The following is a 15135-nucleotide window of genomic DNA, read 5'->3' as shown; positions in this document are numbered from 1 at the left end:
TTTTTACATCAATACCACTTGCTAAGTTTTTATATTCAAAACTGACACACATTACTGGAACTTTACGGTCAAAAAGAAAAGGAATTCCCCAACGTATGACCACAAGATTTGAAGTTGGAGAAAAACGATACTGTCGTAAGGGCCCCATGCTTATGCTAGGTAGTCGACAAAAGGCATCCCAGAAAAAACAGGTTTTACTTTTGTCAACAGACAGTATGGCAATTGATGAACTGAAATCGAAAAAAAAAAGGAAATAAAGTGTTTATAACTAGTAGGCCAAAATGATACGTCATTATAATGCGTTCATGGGTGGGGTTGATTCCGCCGACCAAATGTTATACTGCTATTTGGATGAACGGCGCACTCTACGCTATTAGAAAAAAATAGCATTTCACATTTTTTCGAGGATGTTAGTAAACCTTTACATTCTTTACAAATTGAATACTGATAAGCCCCTGTCTAGACTAGCGTTTAAAATTTCAATTATCGAAGCCATAACTGAGGAATGGATTGGGGACCCTGCACCGGTACAAGTTGCAGGTTTTGGAAATGAGCCTCTTTACCACTTACCTGAAAATAAACAACGAAATTGTTCTGTATGCAGTGCCCAAAGTACAAATTCCGGTAGAAAAAGAAAGAAAACTCGCCATGCTTGCAAACAATGCAATAAAGGAGTCCATCCTCTGTGCTTGACTAAGCACAGGTGCTAATAAGAGAAAAGTGACGTAAACATAAATTTTGTAAATAACAGTGTAAATATTTTAAGTTTTTAATTTTTAAATACTACTAATACTGGGAAAGACTACTTATTTTTTGTGATTAAGTGAACTAATTGCCATAAACTGTCTAATATCTACAACATAGAACCTGCACTGCTTATGCCTCCATAAGGTAAGAATTTGTTATAAATAAAAAATTGTCATGTTTTGGAAAAAAACCATTTTTTATGTTATTTATCAATATATTTAATCGAAAATTTGTACAAGTATTCAATATAAAATTTACTTCAAAATTAAAAATAAATGTTACGATACAAAAATTTTTTTTTATAGTGATATTTTTGTTCAAACTCAAAATTTCAATTAATTTTTTTTTTTAAGGTTTTAGTCATTTTTAAATATGCTAAAATATATAAATCTATAATAAAATATATCCAAGTGATGCGGTAGTTGTTTACAAATAAAACAAAACCAAAGTTATCGTTCTAGCTTCAAAAATATGGTTTTTAGAACAATATATGTAGAGTACTAACAAAACGGCTATTTAGGCGGCAGCGGTCTTGGGTAGTCAGACGCGCCGAGCGCCCAGCGGCCAAAGGGTTAACACTGTATACCTTTAAAAGTTAGGTACTTTTTAAATTTTTTATATAAATTAAGAGCTCAATAAATGCCTGAAAAAAATATTTACTCAACAAACCTTTGTACTATAGTGAAATATATTAAATTGAGGAAGACCTGTGAAAATTTGGTAAAATAATACTAACAATTTATATTTATTAGTGAAAAAAGTATAAAACTGATAAAACATAAAACCATGTGTCATTAGATAAAACATTTTAGTGTGTATTGTTATTTTGTTTGAATATTATATTAATGTCTATGCAGTGCTACTTGCAATAGTACATTTTACATAAAATGCAAAAATCAGTACTAATTTTATTGATAATCTATATATATATATATATAATATATATATATATATATATATATATATATAAAATAAATGAATGTTTGTGTGTTTGTCCTTTATGGAATCGTAAACTATTTTATCGATCATTACGAAAATTTGTATGTATATGTATTTTTCCACGAAGAAGGTTTCTATGCTATGTCTATTGATGTAACTCGCCTCCAGGTGGCGTTGCCAAAAATAATAGTTTTCAAAGCACTTGCACATTATAAACTGCAATTACGAGACAGTTACGAATATTTAAGAGCCAAACACTATTTGAAGGCACTAAGTTATGATGTATATTTGTCTTGAAGATAAATTTCTGGATGAACTTAAAGCTTGAGTGTTAGACCACTTTATAATAAAACATATGTACGTGTACAATGGCTATAAACATACACAGATTTTCTTGATCGTGGCAACAAAGCAAACTCTACATCGGCGTTGGAAATATAATTTACTTGAGCCAGAAGTGCACATACACGGGTAACGCTTACGAAAAGCATGCGAAGCCGCGGGAAACAGCTAGTAGTCAATAAATGGTTGTGTACTGCATGAAAATGTTGAGAGCCTATTGAATGAAGACTATTGGTGCTTAACGTCCGAACTTGTCTAAGCCTATATATATAGGCTCTTGGCGTTTCACCATCAAACTAGCTTCAGTCTAAATAAAGGCTCTTGGCGTTTTATGACAACAGGTTAAGCCTATATATACGCTCTTGGCGATAAAAGAGTTAACATTATTTTTTTATTAAAGTATAATTCCTTACTATGATTCTTTTTGACAGTTTTATACATACTGAGCTATTCAAGTTATCCCAAGCAAGAGCCTGAAACTATATATTACCTGAATACCCTGAGATTTTATAGTTGTTTATTGCTCTATAACAAATTTATAATTTCGACTTAATAAATAATTCTTCATTTCATGTAAAGTATTCTGTTTTATCATTTCTGACTAGCTAACGATAATAAGGGCTTACGATTATTTACCAATATCTCAAAGTTCATTAACAGATTTTGAACTGATATTAACAAATAGTATTTTTTTTTTTTTATTATTTAACTAAAAGGTGAGTAACAGAGTCATTTAATGAAATTACTTTATTGGATTGGTAAAACTTTCATTACATTCTATAAGGTTCTTCAATATTCTGTTGTATCAGTTTATTAAATAATACTTTTGAGTTACAGTCAAGTTTTATTTAATTGTCTTAAACTTATGATTATTTAGGAAGCGCTATACCACTCTGGTGAATGCTTATGCAAGGGTTTTGAATCTGCCTCAATGTAGGCTCATTTTTTAAGCTATTACAAATATACTGATGTCATTTAACTAACTAAATGTTGTATAAACACTTTAATTTTTGAAATTTCAATTTCGATTCAACTTAAGTTGCACATAAGTTGTTAAGTTTTTAAATTAAGGGTATTTTTAACGCTTCATAAAATGTGCTCTGTCAGATGGTGCAATTGCGGGTACCGCCGGAAATTGTCAGCAACTCTCCCGCCACTACCTACTGGATATTTCCCCACAACCACTTTCACTAGGTTATAACATGTGGCCTTTCATTTGGTGTATCACTTGTGTTTACAAGTTTGATATAGTTATGAAATGTCAAATCCAAGACTAGCAAAGGAGAAAACAACATGGCCAAAATCTAAGACACTGGCGTGAAGAACAAATAAGAAGGAATAGCGTCAGGTAAAAAAAAAGGAGTGTGGGTACTGCCTAACATAGTAAGCATTAGATATACTATACGTCAGAATAGCATTAGATATACGTCAGAATAGCAGACAAAAAATAATGATAATTCTCTGTAAGCAAAACATTAAATTTATAAAAACGAGAACGTGAGGTTTAGTCGTAATGAACTATTCTGTTAAAACTAGTTAAAAAACTATAAAAAATCATTGTCGCATGACAAGATTGATCCAGGGACATCATTTTACTTACAAAACCTAACTCATTACACTAGCTAATCCTCATACTTTGTATTGATTTTAAATGTTTCTATCATGTTTTATAAAGAAACGTATGAGTGGTGTAGACTATATTTCATAATCACCAAACAACAGGAACAGTACAGAAAACAGTAAAGGTAATCAATCCAGTCATAGGTTTTATTTTGTAACGAACTGAATAGCAAGTGCCATTCTTTATTCCAGTTTGGAACCTTCCAATGGATGTCAACCAGAAGTGCATCACAGCACTCCTAAAGAAGGTGAACCCTCATTATGTGTAGAAACTTCCAATAAAGACAATGGACAACACTACTTCCAGGTAATGGATACTTCACTTCCATTTTCAAATGTTACGTTTTTTTTCTGTACATACCTTCAACTTTATTAATTTCTAATACCTATTCATACATTAACAATCAAGGTCCTATCGTGCACTAATGAAAAATTGTTGTCAACCTGGTTAAGTCATAATGTATTATGAACAGGTATACATGTATAATGTATTAAATACAATATTTTTATTTATTCATCATCCAATCAGTGTAAAAACCTGCATAGGATTACAGGTGCTACTGAGCTCATGGCTGGCAGGTCAACAACCACACCTCGCCGTCTTTCCAGTGGCAATGGACAAAGCATTAGCTATACACAGCTGTGGCGTACCCATGTCACGAATGATCATGTCACGTGAAAGCTCTCACAAATCTTCATATCACCAAAACAGTGCAGACGTACTTTTTCCGTAAAAATAAATTTGTAATGTGTGAAAAACACCTACCTCTACCTCTTTGTAAATAATAAATTATTGATTAATGTCTATCAAAGTTATTTTCAAAATATGAGTGACAACCTGATTATGAGGTATTTATGACGACTGGTTAGCCGGAATTGTACCTCACCTTATGGCAAAGGTACTTAGTCTTAGGCAAGGTTAAATTTACTATAGCTTAAGTTTATATTGTATGTTACTTTAGTTTATTTTTTGTTGTGAATTTTATTAAATGTATTTGTAGCACAAGTAGAATTTAAAAACAAGGGTTTGAGACATTCTATACATCTTTTTTAAGTTCTAAAGCATGCATTTTTAAGACTTACGTTAGCTATAATGATAAACAATAAAGGCAATGTAGGTCATCATTTAGCAAATTATCCTTACAAAATATCTTAATTTCAATATACAATACTAATGTTATAACATGATTACTTTTTTATGCTTAAAAATCTATACTGAATGAGTGAAATGGCATTATATAGCTATTTAAGTATGTAAGAATCATTCAAAATTACCTACACATTTTAAATGTAAAAAATATTTGGTTCCAGATCTGAAGAAAGCAATGATAAGAAATTGGAGCAAATGTTTATACATGGTAGGGGAATAATTAATATTTATCATTTCATCAAATCCATACATCATTAGAAATCCACGAGCCATTCTACTGCAAACTTTCAGACATGTGCTTAGCAAAAGACAAACAAATTGGTCTCATAGATGAATTGACATTCCAATGCAAAGTTTGTAAGAAAATTGACAAAAATGACAACAGATGCATTACCTAATGACAGAAATGTTATGAATCTGAGCACTTTAATATGTTATAACTAAATTAGCATTTTGACATTTATAAGCATAGTTTTAAAATTCAATAATTTATGAGTATAAATCTACATGTACTCCACTATTTATTTTAACCCTTTGAGCCCCGGACCTAAAAATATAGTTTGTGCAAATTTTTACCAAGTCTAGTTTTGCAAGTAACTGTCTAAAAACCCCAAGGCCTTTTCAGTGATTTTGTACGATTTCATTTGAAAAATCATACCATCACTAATATACTAGCTAATGACCTAAATAATACATTAAAATGTTTGAAATAAGGTACTTTACAAATAAAAAATTCAATAAGGGCTAAAAAATGTTTGTGTACTTTTATATATGTAAAATAACGCCTATGTGCAAACTAAAAAAAAAGAAAAAAGTTACATTTAACATTTTTTAGAAATAAAACAAGGAACAATTAACTTGTGGGAAATAATTTTATTTCATTTGTCATGTTATTGCAAACATGGAAAAAAAATTTCAGACAGATTAGTTCAATAATAAATATTTTGTAAAATATTTTTTTTAATGACACAAAACCTGTGACGTACTAGGCCTAGGTTGTGTAACATTATTCTGAGCTGATGTAGATGATATCTCAGGTGTTAAGTCTTTAGCACTAAATAGGCCTACATTTCTGCCATTGTCACTATCATATTTAGGATCATACGTCGGATCAAGGTCACTATCATCGTCAAAAATATCAGATAATACTGAATCGTCATCTTAAAAGTCAATATTCAATTGTCTGTCAATGTCACTTGAATGTTCTGCTAGGTTTGAGGGTACTTTGGGATTATACCGACCACACCCAGACATGAATCGTTATTTGACATTTCGCTTCTACTGATTACTAGATTAGCGTAGAACAATATTTCGGTAATATAAAACAGGAATTGTCTTATCGCAAACCCCTCCCCATCCTCAGACAGAGGTCAAAGTCGAGCGATCTAGTAGATAACGTGATTGCAGAGTCGCGTCGCTTTGTTGTACTTCCGTGTTTTACCTCTACATTTCTCCTAACACAAAAATTCAACAAAAACAAACATTACCAAACTAAAACTACTGTAAACTCTTTATTGAAAAAACACTCAAAACTTGTTTTTATTCTTGATCACATTCCGCCACCCAAAATGCGAGTGCCTCCAGTCATCAGCGCGGGCTTCGGCAGCACCCGCGCTGATGTCAACGAAAGAAAAACATCCCTCGAGATAGTACCTATCAGTAAAATATCAAATTCTAGAGGGGCTGATCAGAAATATAAATTGAATTTTAATGGAAAGACAATTATGTACCTTGCAAATCATGTGATGCCTGCCGTAATCGGGATTCTCGAGAAAGATAAGATAACAGCGACAACAATACCGATCACAATACCTGGAAATGCTTGTAAGTTTGTAATTTTGTAATTACAGAGTTGTTTTTTCGTTCTATCATGTTTGTTTCTATAAATTTATATTTTTGTGTTCTTCATACTGGTGTGGTCGGTATAATCCCAAAGTACCGGTTTCAGTCACCCATTATTTACAAAATAAAACAATATTTCATACTGAAAGTACCGAAACAATAATATAACTGTCTACTCACACAAACGTAATGAACATCAACACAGTCTACTAAACGTAAACAATGTCACAGCAGATGCAGATGTTGTTCTTAGTAACAGCTGATCTTCAACTTACTCTTTCTTTAGGAGTAGTGTAAATATTATTTAGTAACATTTGACCATGAAATCATATTGTATATGTATGAAAATAAAATTATAAGTTCTAAAACCACTGGTGTCGCTAAAATTAAACACTTAAGAGCCATTTATAATAACTTACATCATGCCGACGACATATCGTCGGCTGGGGTTTCTCGCACTATTTTTACCGCCGGAATATCGTCGGCCTGGGGTTTTTAGACAGTGAAATTTACCGACGATATACCGGCGGCTGGGGCTCAAAGGGTTAAAATCAAACATCAAGGTTTGGTATTCAAATAACCAGGTAGAGTACAATAGGCAGACCTGATCTTTTATAACAATATTGACAAACGATATTACTAAATTATAACCATTGATATAACCAACCGACAACGATTAAATTCAAAAATAATTAATTTACCGTATATCATCTGTATCATCTTCTGTAAACAATTTTAAGGATAATAAAAATAATGTTTTACTTTTTAATAAGTAACTTCATTGAATTAAAATAGACAGTTGACCTTAAGATACTTAGTAGAATTGCTTTAACAGATGATAAAACACGATTTTCTTGGTTGCAAGATGTTGATTTGGTGGCAAAAACCCATTATGTGGATAATCACAGTCACACACATGTGGAAGGCATATTTTGGGCTGAGTGAATGTGCAAGGCAACTGATGTTAATACTCAGAGGGGCGTAAAACAAAGTTTAACAAGTGGCATCCCAAATTACCTGCTTGAAGGTAATCTCTATGAGTATTTGTACAGAATAGAGATTCTGAAGAGAATGCGTGAAACTTCTTGAAAGTGATTAATCATTGCTATTCAGAAGAAAACATATAGGTCTTAGTAGTTCCTGCAAATTACCTATTTTATGTTCTAACTGTGAGTTATGTTGTTATCATTTCTTTATTATTTATGAGTGTTTCCTATTTCCTTTCTAAATGTTTGTTTGATCGTTATGGTTTCTTTAATATTTAATTGTCACTATGTACATTAAACTGGAGGTAGTTTGGTATTATCCAGAAGCCATTATACATGAGGCCATTGTATTCTGCCTCCCAAAAGGAAGTGATGTCGGTGAAAATTAAGTTGAATTTATTGCCACTTTTCGAAACCACATGTATTGTGCCAATAAAAAACTTTACTCTTCAGTTCGAGGTAAATCCCAGAGGCTAAGATAACTAAATTCATAAGAAATTAGAAATTTATCAAGCACACGGCAATCAGTGAAAACAAAAACTAAAAGAACAATTAATTATTTGAAAGTGACAGGTGATTCGTGGCTCTTTGTCTACTTGAAGGGTTACTGGTCTTGGCCTATTTGGAGGCGATTTGGCAACAAGAAGTATGACTCATCCTGTATTTTTCAATTAATTATGAAACAAGGAAAGTACTAGTAACATAGGCTAATGAAGTTTATTTTGATCCCTGATAAGAAAAACACGGTACTTTGGGATTATACCGACCACACCCAGACATGAATCGTTATTTGACATTTTGCTTCTACTGATTACTAGATTAGCGTAGAACAATATTTCGTCAAAATAAAACAGGAATTGTCTTATCACAAACCCCTCCCCATCCTCAGACAGAGGTCAAAGTGAGCGGTCTAGTAGATAACGTGATTGCAGAGTCTCGCCGCCCGTTCAGCTGTTGCGTCGCTTTGTACTTCCGTGTTTTACCCGTACATTTCTCCAAATACAAAAATTCAACAAAAACAAAAATTACCAAACTAAAACTAAACTCTTTATTGAAAAAAAAAAAAACACTCAAATCTTGTTTTTATTCTTGATCACACTCCGCCACCCAAAATGCAAGTGCCACCGAAGGTGCTGCCGAAGCCCGTGCTGATGTCAACGAAAGAAAAACATCCCTCGAGATAGTACCTATCAGTAAAATATCAAATTCTAGAGGGGCTGATCAGAAATATAAATTAAATTATAATGGAAAGGCAATTATGTACCGTGCAAAAAACTTAAATAATCATGTGATGCCGCGCGGCCTGCCGTAATCGGGATTCTCGAGAAAGATAAGATAACAGTGACAACAATACCGATCACAACACCTGGAAATGTTTGAAGGTTATTTTTGACGATGGAAGGATTGTGAAGGAAACAGGATTTTTCCGGACATTTGCCATCGTTAAGTGAAACAAGAAAACAGTAACACTACGTTTCGAGATCTGCAATCTGATCTCTTCTTCAGGTAAAGAACTAACCTAATACATAATTACAAACTAGGTTAAAATAAACAAATCTTACTAAAGCGTTGTGGCACGCCTAAGTCAGGAATCACAACCTACATGTTGTATGTCAACTTCACTAACACTAAAGACATGCACTTAATACAAAACTATACAAAACACTAATCATTAAAACTAAACTACGGAATACAGGTCACAATACGTCTTCACTCGTCTACTAACCATCTACGACTGACCAGAGGGACTAGCCAATGGTACTCGTGACGGCTGGCTAAAACAAGATGGCGGAAATACAAGGGAAGGGGAACAGGAATGGGCCCTTTCGTTATTATTGGTTCATGCGAGATGAACTTCTTAAAACCATATTGTGACTCCGCAGTGGTTTATTACAAATATCCGATCCGTTTGATACTTTTGGTTTTCTCTTTAGTTCATTTTTTAGAATTGGCAACCAAAGCGGCCTAATCTCGACTGATGGTTGACTGATTGGTTGGTCTGCCAATTTAATGTATGTTGCCTCAATTAATTTCCTTTTGAAGAAATGTGGTTCCCGATGTATTATGTGGGCTTCATCCCAATTCATATGATGGTCTTCGGACCAACAATGGTGTGCAATTTTTGACTTTTCTGTGAAACCTTTTCTCGTGTTTTCTTTGTGTTCTTTTATCCTTATGTTTAGTGGTCTTTTTGTCTCGCCTATGTATAAAATGTAGCTGCAATAGGGAATACATAGGCGAGACAAAAAGACCACTAAACATAAGGATAAAAGAACACAAAGAAAACACGAGAAAAGGTTTCACAGAAAAGTCAAAAATTGCACACCATTGTTGGTCCGAAGACCATCATATGAATTGGGATGAAGCCCACATAATACATCGGGAACCACATTTCTTCAAAAGGAAATTAATTGAGGCAACATACATTAAATTGGCAGACCAACCAATCAGTCAACCATCAGTCGAGATTAGGCCGCTTTGGTTGCCAATTCTAAAAAATGAACTAAAGAGAAAACCAAAAGTATCAAACGGATCGGATATTTGTAATAAACCACTGCGGAGTCACAATATGGTTTTAAGAAGTTCATCTCGCATGAACCAATAATAACGAAAGGGCCCATTCCTGTTCCCCTTCCCTTGTATTTCCGCCATCTTGTTTTAGCCAGCCGTCACGAGTACCATTGGCTAGTCCCTCTGGTCAGTCGTAGATGGTTAGTAGACGAGTGAAGACGTATTGTGACCTGTATTCCGTAGTTTAGTTTTAATGATTAGTGTTTTGTATAGTTTTGTATTAAGTGCATGTCTTTAGTGTTAGTGAAGTTGACATACAACATGTAGGTTGTGATTCCTGACTTAGGCGTGCCACAACGCTTTAGTAAGATTTGTTTATTTTAACCTAGTTTGTAATTATGTATTAGGTTAGTTCTTTACCTGAAGAAGAGATCAGATTGCAGATCTCGAAACGTAGTGTTACTGTTTTCTTGTTTCACTTAACGATGGCAAATGTCCGGAAAAATCCTGTTTCCTTCACCTGGAAATGCTTGTAAATTTGTAATTTTGTAATTAAAGAGTTGTTTTTTTCGTTGTATCATGTTTGTTTCTATAAATTTATATTTTTGTGTTCTTCATACGGGTGTGGTCGGTATAATCCCAAAGTACCAAAAACGCTTTCAAAAATAGTATCTCTATAAATCATATCAACACATCTATAGTCATAATAACAATGACATTTAGAATTTAAATAACTAATATAAAAACAGTGACAATCTCATAAATAATAAAATGAGATGTAACGATCAAACAAATAATTAGAACTGGAAATAGGAAAACTCATAAAAAATAATTAAATAATATCAACATAACATTTATAACAGAAAATACTAAATATGCAAAATTATTAATATGTTTTCTTCTGGATAGCAAAGATTAACCACTGTAAAGAAGTTGAAACATCTTTTCTAGAATACCGTACTTCTCTTTTGTACAAATGCTCACAGAGATGATCTGCAAGGAGGCCTCTTTTTAAACTACGTTTTACGGTCGCTTTCGACTGCCTGTTATTATCAATAAAATACATGAATTCACTATATGAAAAAATGTTTATAATTTATAAAAGTTTATTATTGTTCCAAAATAGATATCAGTTGGCTATATCGAAAGTTATAATTAATTAATATCGTTCGTCAATATCAATATAAAATCCGGATCCGCTTATCATATTCTAGCCCTAATTTCAAACATGATTTTTATCTATAGATGATGTTATCTGACTATAGATAAGCTGATATTGACTGATAGTTTTGTATTTGATATATGAATATTATGTATCGATGATGGTAAAAATCAATGTAAAAAAAACTAGGTCCGCTTACCATGTACTCTGTCCAAATAATAAATAATCCTAATAATGGGCCTTCATAATTAATAATTCTTCCATTAAAAATAAGTTACAGATCATTTAATTTGTAAATACAAATATAAAACTCACATTTACAAACATAAAGATAGTTCAGTTTCTGGTGTTTATGAACTTAAAATAACAAACTAAACAAGCAGTCTATTTAAACAATTTACAAGTTTTACCTGTATAATTTAAAAATAAAAATAGGCCTATAGAAATCGATTTTTGTAAATAAGTTTTACAACAAATTATTTTTTAACTATAATACAATGTGTGCATCATATAAAATAAAATGTTCTTATCCCATCAAATTAATAGAACACTAAAAAAATATCTAATTTAAAACTTCTAACATTTTACAAGTCAGAACTTAATCATTTAGGCTAGCAGGATTGATGAGCAATTTCTATAACAGAATTAGGTTATTTAATAAAAAAAAAACCGTTTAATTATAAAACACGATTCCCACATAACTATTAATGCAACTTTTAATATATTTTATAATTTATGTTACAATTATCTAGGAAAACCAGTTGCTAGTTGTAGTTATTTTAGCACAGATCATCACAATCCAAAAACCCAACGTTTTCTTTAAGTTAATAAAAAAAATCAACAGAGCTACTACTTACATGCTACAGTTTAACAACAGTGATTAATACCAACTGTAATATCAGTGGGGCGTTACCGTCCAAAATAAGCTAAAGTTCAAAGTTTAACGATTATAGAATTGTAATTTTATTGAATGTTGCCTAGTCTAAGGATATTAAAACTATGATAGCCTACTATTAGTCTGATAACTTTACTGATTTAGCCATTGATATAAACCTTTGTAATCTTGGTGAGTACATAATATCTTTAAATCAAAATGTGAACAAGTGTATTCCTGACTTGAAGGCTAGCTTGACAAGTTAATCTTAAGGAATTAAAGATTTTACTTTCCTAAATAAATATATAAAATTGTATTAATTAGACTAATAGTTATAAAAAAGTTAAATTAGGAAATTAAAATATTTTGTAGCATTATTCATAATATCAGCCCTTATCTTGCTTAAAACTAAGATTAGCCCAATATATACCTGTAAGATAAAAGTTGAGAAATTGCTTGACAATAATTTATTTGTCACAATTCCAAATAAATAATTTATTTAAAATTCACTTTGGTAATCTTACCAATATATCTTGTGGTCATAAAATCACGATTGAGCGATCACACACTAAAACTTTTCCTTGCTTTCTAACCACTACAAAATAATCCTCACATCCTGACAACACGAACTACAATAGTCGCAATTGCACTCGACGCCATATTTACTAGAGACTTGAGAAATCTTCTGATGCATTTTGATAAACAGGTGTAGAAGGTTGACAGAATCTCTACACTCATGTATGTATATATATAGAAATGATAACTAATCATAGTCAATAAATTAGCTAATAGTATTATTAAATTGATTGTATTTTGAAGACACGACAGTATAAAATATATAAATTTTATAAAATAAAAGAATCTGTTTATGTTTTTTAATAGGCTTATAACCAAGGCACGTGTAACCGGAAAAATGCTCAAATGCCCATCTCCTGGTTGTCATTTTAAGCGAACTAGCGACGTTCATGGTGAATATATGTCATATGTCAATGTCCAATGTAAAATTGTCTGAATTTACAATAATTTAGAATCTTATAAAATTGTAATAGCCTCAGTACATTTAAAAAGCAAAATCAAGGATACATTTATACTATCGGTTTGTATGTTTAATTATCCTTCCAATTAATTAAATTCGTCCAGTAAGTAGAATGGATGATATAAACAATTTGATTAAGGTAGTTTTTAGACGTTTTGCGCTTTTTCCCCAGACCCGTCTAGGAGTCTGGAATTAGCTTTGGTGCAGATACAGTTGGTAGAGGCTTACTTCGCTGAAGATGTCTGACCAGTGCACAGTAGGACAGAATCACCAAAATGGTTAAAAGTTGTCTTGGATATATAAAATCTGCAATCCATTTAGATTGATAGGGAAATATATATAGAATCGTGAGATAACAATCAGTGATACAATTAAATATTACAACCATCACCATTAGACAAAGTTGTTCATTCCAGTGATGGAGATTGCCTGTGTCCATTTTCCACGCCTTTTTCTTTAATTTTTATAGTCGATCTATATATTTTATTTTTACTAATTGTATAATGAATCTTACAATTTAATGCAAGGTCTTCTATACAGTCCATGCAAGTGTTTCGTTTGAAAATTAACTGTATATATAGTAAAAAAAAAATTATAACTATTGCTAGTCATCATATAATAATATTTTATAAAAATTATTTTTACATTTCAGTTTAAAAAATCTCTACGAGTCCCAGTTTCAATTCACATATGGTTAAATTCCTTCACTTATTAGGTTTAAGATTCAATTAAGTTTAGTTATCCCCTCGTGCCCGTGTCAAAAGTTTTTACCATTCTATAAACAATGTAGCACTTTTCTAAAAGTAGTTCTGGGAGCGTTATATAATAATGACATTGTAACAATTAAAATAATTACTTAAATTTATTTTTTTTTACGTAAAACGTATTTAAGGCATTATAAATTGTGTAATTTGTGTAGACATTTAAGTAGTGCTCTTTCATTAAATATTTAAGTGGCCAACTAAAGAAATGGGCGTATTAAAAGAACCTGAGATAGCAGAAGCCATAATATTTGTTCCTAAGTAACGTCTCGTCTGAGTGACATTAAATAGGTTTAATGTTTGATATATTATAATATATGTTAAATAAGTTTGAAAATTTGTGTCAAATAGTTATTTTTTGTTTATTATATAATTAATTGTATTATATACCTATATTCATCAAATAGTATTTTGTTTCCTCAATAAATATAAAATTTAGCCAGAAGTGAGGATTTCTGGCCCTCTGTGTGTTGTTTGCATTGCTACATAGTCTCTCTTGTAAAACGCAATCACTGTCATGATTTTAGTCTTGGAAATTCCTTCCAGCACTTATTCATGAGGCCAGTGCCTATAGGAGTTGTAATGGTCGTTTTTGTAAAAAATCGATCTATAATTACACACCGAAAAACCATTTCAATGTAACCATACTAAAAAGCCTGGAGAGGAATCAAGCGTAAAGAAATTCACAAATGAATATCAACAATTTAGCAATTTAGCAATCATGCCATCAAAGGAGAACTTGAAACAAAAAGTAAAAATGCATTTGAATGTTACTGAAGGTAAACGATCATAGTCACAGTCAATTTTTAGGGAAGACTCATGCTGCTTATTTAATGTTATTTTTGTACTACTTTCTAATTTAAAAAAATGCTATTTATATTATTGATATGCTATAATTATAATATTTATTTTGTATTAACACCAGAAAAACTAAATGCATAGGCTCTAACATTTTCCTCCTATAAATTGGGACATCTAAAACAAAATAATTGCGTTTGTTATGAATAGCTTATCTGTATAATATAATATGTTCGGTTATATTTTATGTATTAGTGATTTTTTTTTATTATTTCATAGAACTCTTGAACTTAGTATAGAAGTTCATGTTAAAAACTCGCATTTTTCTGGGAAGTCTTCTCCTTTTATAATCTTACAAAATAATTAT

The 15135-nt window shown here is 31.6% G+C and overlaps 1 protein-coding gene across 2 annotated transcripts in view; it reads right to left on the bottom strand.

Annotated features, from left to right (window-relative positions):
* The window catches only part of LOC124362643 (dual specificity testis-specific protein kinase 2), a 74712-nt gene extending 61861 nt beyond the window's left edge, over positions 1-12851 (bottom strand). The window contains exon 1 of one of the 2 annotated variants that reach the window (XM_046817331.1): positions 12698-12851. The gene's annotated coding sequence lies outside the window, so the exon portion shown is untranslated. Of the gene's footprint in view, positions 1-12603 lie in introns of both variants that reach the window. The other variant, XM_046817340.1, reaches the window with a different exon arrangement.
* Between the last annotated feature and the right edge of the window lie 2284 nt (positions 12852-15135).

This window comes from Homalodisca vitripennis, chromosome 1 (assembly GCF_021130785.1).
Source record: "Homalodisca vitripennis isolate AUS2020 chromosome 1, UT_GWSS_2.1, whole genome shotgun sequence".
In the NCBI taxonomy this organism is placed as follows: Eukaryota; Metazoa; Arthropoda; class Insecta; order Hemiptera; family Cicadellidae; genus Homalodisca; species Homalodisca vitripennis.
Note: the sequence above shows the minus strand (reverse complement) of the source record. Positions and strands in the feature narration are given on the sequence as shown.